General features: G+C 35.2%; 1 long non-coding RNA gene and 2 pseudogenes across 1 annotated transcript; 1 reads left to right on the forward strand and 2 right to left on the reverse strand.

The window, feature by feature from the left end:
* Positions 1–2,123: 2,123 nt before the first annotated feature.
* Positions 2,124–3,437, reverse strand: LOC118036235 (antimicrobial ginkbilobin-2-like protein; annotated as a pseudogene).
* Positions 3,438–5,204: 1,767 nt separating this feature from the next.
* Positions 5,205–6,810, reverse strand: LOC118036241 (uncharacterized). Its single transcript, XR_004685343.2, has 4 exons — positions 6,188–6,810; positions 5,939–6,107; positions 5,411–5,541; positions 5,205–5,271 (listed from the first exon to the last, which is right to left on the reverse strand). It is a non-coding gene; the product is annotated as an uncharacterized lncRNA (long non-coding RNA).
* A 339-nt stretch (positions 6,811–7,149) lies between these two features.
* On the forward strand, positions 7,150–8,645 carry LOC140955776 (uncharacterized; annotated as a pseudogene).
* The last annotated feature ends 923 nt before the right edge of the window (positions 8,646–9,568 follow it).

Consider the following 9,568-nt stretch of genomic DNA (forward strand, 5'->3'; position numbering starts at 1 on the left):
GGGATAGATTTTGACGAAGTTTTTGCTCCTGTTGCTCGATTGGAAACTGTACGGTTGTTGATATCAATCGCTGCAAAAAAGGGGTGGCAAGTGCATCACATGGATGTAAAATCCGCTTTCCTTAACGGTGAATTGGAGGAGGATGTGTATGTTCTGCAGCCACCGGGTTTTGAGATAAAAGGAGAAGAGTATAAGGTGCTGAAACTGTATAAAGCCTTGTACGGTTTGCGACAAGCGCCTAGAGCATGGAATTCCAAGTTGGATAAGTCGTTGAAGGCACTCGGTTTTGAGAGGTGTCTTCTAGAACATGCGGTGTACACGAGAAAGGAAGGAAATTTAACTGTTGGAGTATACGTAGACGATTTAATTATCACTGGAGGATGCATTCGAGACATTGACAAATTCAAATCTCAGATGAAAGGGCTATTTAGAATGAGTGATCTTGGGTTGCTTAGCTATTATTTGGGAATTGAAGTGTGTCAGACTCCAACAAGAATCACCTTAAAGCAATCGGGTTTTGCAAACATGCGGTTAATGAATGATATTAATTACTAATTTCTACTTTTTGATAATTAGTGCTGTGGTAGAAATGCTTTCGAAAGTCACCTGCAAACATGCGGCGCGGTGGGACTTTTGTAAAATAGGCCGATATATTGGAATGCTAATTATGAAGGACTCACTCACTACAATAATGAATGATATTAATTAGTGGACTTTACTGCATCAGTCAATGACATAATTTTAGCATTTGTTGTGAACATTTATGTAATTAATAACATTATTTTCGAGAATTTGGACGTAATATTATCTAAATCATTCCTTGCTGTATAAATATTGAGATGTGAAATATCTTTTAGATATATTTATAAACAAATAACATCAACATCTTTAAATTTAATAAAAACAAAAATTCAAACAAGCCACATGAGTTTTTTTTTTAATAAAAAACAAATTAGGTTGAGATTTTAATAGCATTAGTTGAGATTTATCTAAAAACCAATTCAATAATAAAAAAAAAAACTTAAGTTGTTAGATAAAGTTTCGATATATAATTTATATTATTCTTTAATATACCTCCTCCAATAAAAGTTTTATGAGCATGAAACTTGTATAATCTCATATTATCTTATACTTAATTTTTATCAAATAAATAAAAAATGATGAAATTTAAATTCGTGACTTTTTGGTTATTAAGATCCAGACACCATGTTAAAGAACCAATTCAATTTAAAAATTTGAACTGTTTAGTTAAGTTTTAAAAATATAATTTATATTATTCTTTAACAAGATAAAGATAATGTGCTAATTTAGATTTACATTTATAAATTGTTGTTTAATAAAAAAATCCAGAGAAGTCAAATGAGTTTTTTTTTTCCGCTGAAAACAAATATAAGTTCTTATCCAATCATTGAATTAGGTGTGCTGGCTGAGATTGATATCGTATGTCCAATTTAGGTTAAAATAATTCAAAAGTTATTTAAGAAATTTCTTTATTACTTTTAGATTCCTTTCATAGTTAGGTTTTGAAAATTTTATTTTATTTGAGTTTTCATTAATTAGATCCTCGTCAGGTAGGTTTAACTTGCTATTTAAATAATTTTGTATATTATTTCTTAGAGTAATTAAGATAAATCAAAGTTCTCCATACAGTTTAGCTCTAATTTTAAAGTACTGGAATCGTAAATATATATATATATATATATATATATATATATATATATTAAGATTCTTCTAAGACTAATTAATGATAAATGGATAGAGTTGAATTTTGAAAACGAGATCTCGTTGCTCTTATTTTATAAAAGTATTCTTGAACTTCAAACTCATTACAATCTCTTATTTTCAAATTGAAAAAAAAACCAACCTCTGTATCATTAGAAACTGCTTCAAAAAAATCACCCCAATTCCACTTCAATTCGATAGACATCAGTTGATACCATCTCGTAGCTGTATATCCTGTGATCATGCTAGTCAAAATAATGGATTTCTCATGTGTCAATCGTAACATTAACTATTGGGAGAAACTCATGGGATCTTCAAAGTAACCACACAGAAAACTTTTTATTCAATATTAATACATGTAAGTGACTAAAACATGAAGTGCGAACACTTGAAATATCAAATAAGGGTTTCATTCCCTTGATATAGTGTTCATGAACATTCTCCAAGTAGTTAAGCATTGACAAAAGGATATATTTCATATCTGAAATTGCAACTCCCACTGACAACTCTGCCACCTTCTTTCCCGTCACAGCAGCTTGGAAGTTCACCGATTATACCATCGAGGCATTTCTTACAGACAGCACTAGAAAGATCCCGAGTGCACTGGACCAATCCATATAGCTTGGTTGATTCTCCTAGCTCCATCTCTCCAGTTTTGTACAACTTGGGGGTTGCCTGAACTTTATTGGCGAGCTGGGTCAAAAGCTCTTTGGTCTTTCCGTTGAATGTAACTGGCTCACTTACAACTTTCACGTTCCTCATATAGAACTTGTTTCCATTATCAATTTGGCCAAAGAACTCTTTGTTTGAGTACTTGAAAAGACAGTTATCATACCAAATGATGGCCGCTTTATTGTATGGACAGCGCTTTCTAATCTCACTGCCTGCCTCAACAACACAGGTCTTGCAATCTGAGGTTGAGGCGTCACCTCTACAAAGAGCAAGCCCTTATGCTTGGTCCGGGTTCTGGCCTATTGAACCCTGACCAAATCCTGTACTAGGGGCTTGATAGTAGAGGTAACCAGCAAGCTTGTTTAGGTTGGATTCACAAGGGCCATTGGCAGTGAAGTTCTCAGGAGTTGAACATAAATGGAAAAGGAAAAGTGGGTCAGCTCCAAAACCAGTGTGGACATGGAGAGAAAAGGCTAATAGACATAGAAAGGAGGCGAAGTTGGAGGAAGACATGGCTGCTAGAGCTGATTGATGATCTTAAACTTGGGATAATACTGGGATATATAAAGCAAAAACAGCATTGACTTGGATGGGGTTAAGGGGTTGACCCTTTCATTTGTTTTATTAGGGATAGAACTTTCTCTTTGAATTTGCTATGCTGAAGGCAAGAAATCTCAACTTTGAGGTTAGGTGATTTGAACAGTTGATGAATGTAAAAGCTACATTAATTTCATTTGATAAAGCTAGCTACCACAAGTGGTTAAGAACTAGAATAAGATGTAAGGAAGAAGGTATTCGGTTCAAGCCCAATTCTAAAATGGTGCAACTTTTCCAGGAAACAAGATGGATTCTCGTGATCTAAACACCGGGATGATCTGATGCGAACAGTTCAACTAATGAGCCGACTGCTTGTAAAACATAAAAAATGATAATAAAAAAGAAGGAAGAGATTCATAATTTGACGATGAACAACTCTGAGAGAAGAGTGGAGAAGTAACAGAAAGTAAATGCTTATTATAAAAATATATGCACAGATTGATTGAGCAATATCCTTACTGTCAAATATTTTATATTTCCAAGGGAACTCTGCCATATTTATTTTAGGTTTAAAATTTAAAATTTTTTTGACTTGTAACTTTTTGCTGCCGACACATTTATGGACAGAATAGAGAGGTTCACAAATGAAATAAAGTCCACGAAAAAACTTGTACGTGTTAGATTTCAGATTATAAAGCTTGATGAAAATAACGATAACAATAAAATTTAAATATTGGATTGAATTTAAATTTTTTTAAAAGAATTTACATGCAGTTTTTATTGTTTTTAGAAAACAACTTTGCCAGTCATCATATCATTGAATTTTCCAAAAATAAATTCAAAAATTGTTGTTTTGTCTATTTAATTTAGTTATTTTTTTTTTGTTAATTTTGGATTTTAATTAGTTTTTCCTGTTTAGATTTAGATTTTTGATAAGAGAAATTCTATATAAATTATATAGTTAGAGTATTTTTTTTTTTTTTTAGATTCATCCTATTAGTCGGACTTTTATAAAACATCAAAGACTTTTCTATAATTTTTAATAGTGTTAGGGTTGTAATTTTAAAAATTAAGAATCTTAATTTTTATCTTCACGTATCAATTTTTGTTAATAAAATTAATTAGACAAAAATATTTCCTCACTAATTAAAAACCCAATAAATAAAACTCTAATTTAGTCATCTCAAGTTGAAATAATATTATTCCCACCACCCAAACCAACCACATGTCTTGAGAGCAATTGGAAGAAAATATGTGAAGATAAATAATTATTTTAAACAAATAAAAATGTAGGCTCATTTACTGACAAGTGAGTTTACTCTCTCAATTATTCTTTTGATGTATAATTTAAAACAAGCAGGTCACGAGAAAAAATAATCATAAATGCACAAGTTCATATATAAATGGGTGATCTACATGTAATTCAACCTCTAATTAATTAAAAAATCAACAGACTTGAAAGATTTAATGTCTACAGGCTTTTCACCAAGCATCCCTGCTTATGAAAATCTGAAGATTTAATGTCTACAGACTTGTTGTATCTGCAGCATTTTCTTGCTTGTTTCATATGTTTCTCCCGGTTCTGAAGCTTGAAAATTCTCTACAACTTGCTTAACCTTTCAGTCATCTGTAAAACCAAACAAAACTATTTACCATATAAATTTCACCTCACAAGAGCATGGATTCTCTATTTTCAGCTGTTAACTAAGAACAAACATAACTTCTGTGCCAGTCATGCGAACCCATTTCCTGAACTAGCAATGTCTCCATATAAAAATCTCACATCACTACCGACGATATAATTCAGTGATCGAAACCAATTTATAGATTGTTGTGATGACACTGACAACTGAGTTGAACCAGAATCTTCTGTTCCTGAAGCTGATCCAGAATTTTCCCTTGGCATGTAAAAACCTGGTCGTGATGGCGTGGGAGAGGTCATGGTGTTACCATTGAGCATCATGACAATCTGTGACATTGTAGGTCTGTCAGCAACCTGCTTCTTGAACACACAGCAACGTTATGTGGATGAACTTCAAAATTTCATTTTCTGGCCTTTGCCCACCTAATGTAGGATCCGCCAACTCTAAAGCTGTTCCATTAGTCCAGTGTCGCCATGCCTGGAACAAATTATAACACTCAAGTTTTGCCCAATAATGGCAGCTGCATTTTTCTTACACGACAAAACAATTTACCAGCATACTTACACAGCTTTGAAGATTTATTGAATTACGGAAACTAGAGATCTTTTGACCCGTGACAATCTCCAAAACCAGAATACCAAAGCTGCAAACATCGGATTTAGTTGAAAAGTTCCCCTTTTTAGCATACTCCGGTGCCCTGTAACCACTTTCATGTCAATAAAGCAAGAAATAGAATGCAAGTCTTCCATTATGTGCCAATGTATATAACTGTTAAGTCACATTTTATACATAGAAACTGTATCAAATGTAACAGAACTCAAAAGCTCAACACTTACTAAGCCCAGCAATTCGCTTGGTATTGCCTTGAGTTTGACTTCCCGAGAAAAGCCTGGCCAGCCCAAAATCAGAGATTTTAGGTTGCATGGAGACATCTAATGGCATAGCAAAGGCACAACAACCAACAAGCCTACAAGGAAAAACAATTATTCCTTATTATTACTTCATTCTCATACACATCAATCTCTATAAAATAAGCTCCTTGCACTATTCATTCTCCTTTTATTTCTTGTACATCATTTCTTATTTTACATTTACAAACTTAAATATTGAAGAGTCTCCTATTCCGACAGGAGTCTTGTTTTTCTCAAGAGAGAGTGGAACAATCAAGTTTATTCACCCTGTCAGCTCATCAACTGGTGACTAAGTCTAACCAAGTAACCATCTTGTTAGCCCATCAACTAGTGACTAAGATTAGTCACCCCAAATAGCCCAAAACACAGTCGTGGAAAGGCCGGTATCTAATATGAAGTTTTTACGAATTCATCAATACAGAAATTCATATAGGATCAAGGCCAAAATATTACCATCATTACTAGTTGAGTCTTTTCTTGCAGTTGCAGTTGAATTGAGTTGAACTGCTGGGGAGGAGAAGGAGGAGGTGACAGCATTGACAATGAAAAAGAATGAATATATCTCGTAGCGAATACTGCAGCTGAGAGCATATACCCAAGAAGCTACACTTTTACTCGAAAGCTGCACAATATAACCGATAATACTTCAAAGACAGCGTAAACATTCATCTCCTGTTAAGTTTCTGGTGCACTGAGCCATACCATATATATCAATAGAACTTGTGTAACTAGTCCTTCCGTCTGCTAATCTTGAAGTGTCAGCTGCAGCGTTGTTTGAGATGTTCCCAAGAAAACTTCCTAATTGACTCCTGAAAAGAAACGGGTCATCTGCATTCCGCAAGCTGAAAAAATAAAGCCTTATAGCACTGTCAGCAGTTGAAAAAAATTGCGAGTCCGAGTACTGTAGCGAACAATTCTCGTTGCATACAGAAGCAGGCATCTGGTTTGCACACAGTTGGATGATCTTTGTAGTGACAGAATTTGCACAGGTTTTGCAAACTTCGTTGGATATAAAACCTGGACAATTTATGAGTCCATAAACCAGATTGGGGTTCTGCCCCACCGTAGAGATATAGTGGCCTGTTAAAGAAGCATTTGCAGCTAATGAAGTGAGGGTAAGATTTAGGTTCTGCTGATAGGCACTCCCAGAAATGTAATTCATTGAATTATCACAGTATATAACGTCATGGCCTTTAGAAAGGTAGTGAATACATGAAACCAAGTGTAAGGAACGAGCATCTAACATCATCGATTGCATAATTGTCAGTTCTGTGAAGGGTGCAGAGGAAAGAATGAATGAGAAATGCATATAGTTTGACATGAAAATATTGTTAGGAAATGAAATATTCCTGTATATAGAATAGCAGAGTTGTATAAAATAGAAGATATGTATTTATTCACTTTCCATATGTAATGCCTAATATGTCGCTGATGAAGCTACAATGCAGCAATTGCAGCAATTGATTCCTGACTTGTAGGAATCAGTTGCAGCCTCCTTCTGTATAAGTATATGATTCATAATCAATAACAATGACTTTCACAAATTCAATCTTTCTCTTCATTCTTTTCATGGTATCAGAGCTGGCTTAGAATCCCGATCCATCACTGCAATTAAATCTCTAGCCTAGCAATTTTTTTCTTTAGTCACCATGACCAACAATAAAATGTCATCAGACCTAGAAGCTCATACAAATTTTTCAAAAGGGAATCTGTCAAATCCCTATTTCACTCACCATTCAGATCATCCAGGTCTGGTTTTGATTTCCAAACCCTTGAATGGAGACAACTATTCTACTTGGAAAAGGGTTATGACCCTGGCGTTGAATTCTAAATACAAATTCAGCTTTGTTAATGGCTAAATCAAAGCCCCTTCAGAAGAAACTGATCCTAAAGGATATGCGACTTGGTCTCGATGCAATGATATGGTCCATTCATGGATTATTAACACTCTCAATCCAGAAATTTTGGATAGCGTGATATACTACTCTACTGCTCATGAAGTTTGGAAAGACCTTCATGATCGATTTTCTCAAAGCAATGCATCCTGTATGTTTGAAATTTAGCGAGATATCGCTTGTTTTAGGCAGGAACAACTCTCTGTTTCAATTTAGTACACAAAATTAAAGGGACTGTGGGATGAAGTGACCTCCTACAGTGAGTCATTACATAAGGTGCAGCAGGATTAACAAAGATTAATGCAATTTTTGATGGGTTTAAATGAGTCTTACAGTGTTGTTCGTGGACAAGTCCTCTTGATGAATCCCCTTCCTTCGATTCAGCAAGCTTATTCCTTTGTCTCTCAAGAAGAAAAGCAACGTCTTCTAAGTTCAACACACACCATCAATGATTCAGTCAACAGCGCAGCCATGGCGGTTCAAAGCAACAACAACAAATTTAATGACAGAGGTGAGCGTTCTTACCATTCTTTTAGATCGCAAGACAGATTGACAGATAATATCAATGGAGGGCGCAGATCTGAACAACAAGACAGAGAAAATTTCAGTGGATGCCGGTTTGAACATGACAGACGCCGGTTTGGACCTAGACAAGGACGACCTCATTGTTCCCACTGTGGAGAACCGGGACATTGGGTCCAAACCTATTATGAGCTCCACGGGTATCTAGCAAGGCACCCTAAGGCAAAGCACAATTCAGCCAGACGATTCAACCACAACAACAAATCTGCAGCAAACCATGTGTCGGAGAGTTTTGTGGAGTCTGTTGTTGGAATTTTGGAGACACAATTGAAACACCTCTTATCTCTTCTTAATGATAAAGGTGTCAAATCCAGTTCTCAAGCACATGCTGTGACAAAACCAGGTTTGCCTAAAATTGCTTCACGCAATTGGATTATTGACAGCGGGGCAGCATATCATATTTCTTCATATCTCAATCATTTTTTCAACAAGATAAGAATTGCACATTGCCTTCTGTATTACTGCCTAGCGGGGAAACAACCAATATTGTTAAAAAGGGATCATTGCCTCTGAATTCAACTTATTATTTGCATGATGTGCTATGTGTAATGTGTACCCACATTTAAAGTTGACTTGATGTCAGTCAGTCATTTGACAAGAGGTTTGAATTGTTCGGTAACTTTTTTCCCTTATTGGTGTATTTTGAAGGATCTGGCTATGAGGAGGATGATTGGTTTGGGTAAGCAACGTGATGGACTATACTACTTGGTGGCAATAGCGACGAAGAAATCTGTGGTACAACCTACCCCACCACTACATCGACCAGCCTGTAACCTGACCATCTCATCCACCGATCTCTGGCATCAACGTTTAGGCCATATATCACCTCATCGTTTGAGTTTCATTGCCCAACAATTTTTAAATTTTTCTGTTCAATCCAGTCATGTTTGTTCTATTTGTCATTTGGCTAAGCAAAGTCGCTTGCCTTTCAATTCTAGTGTCATTTCATCTATAAAACCTTTTGAAATAATTCATTGTGACATTTGGGGTCGTTATCGACATCCTTCCATTTCTGGTGCTTATTATTTTCTTACTATCATTGATGATTATACCTGTTTCACATGGATATTTTTGATGCAACACAAAACTGAAGCTCAATCTCTTATAAAACGCTTCTTCAGTTATGTTCTCACACAATTTGAATCTTCAATTAAAATTTTTCGAAGTGATAATGGTGGTGAATTTATATCACTTTGTTCCTTTTTTCAAGATAATGGTGTTATTTTTCAGCATTCCTGTGTTTACACGCCTCAATAAAATGGGGTTGTGGAACGCAAACATCATCATATTTTACAAGTTGCTTGAGCTTTGAAATTTCAAGCTCAACTTCTAACCCAGTTTTGGGGAGAAAGTGCTCTTACTGCTGTTCACATCATCAATCGACTCCCTTCCTCAGTGCTCTCCTTCAAAACTCCATTTGAACTTCTCTACTCAAAGCCACCTTTTTTTTTCTTATATTCGGGTTTTTGGTTGCTTGGCTTATGCTACAAATGTACATCCTACTCACAAATTTGATTTTCGCTCCATGCCCTCAATTTTTATTGGTTATCCTATTGGTCAAAAGGCATATAAACTATTTGATTTATTTTCTAAAAAAATTTTCATT

This window comes from Populus alba, chromosome 7 (genome assembly GCF_005239225.2).
Source record: "Populus alba chromosome 7, ASM523922v2, whole genome shotgun sequence".
In the NCBI taxonomy this organism is placed as follows: domain Eukaryota; kingdom Viridiplantae; phylum Streptophyta; class Magnoliopsida; order Malpighiales; family Salicaceae; genus Populus; species Populus alba.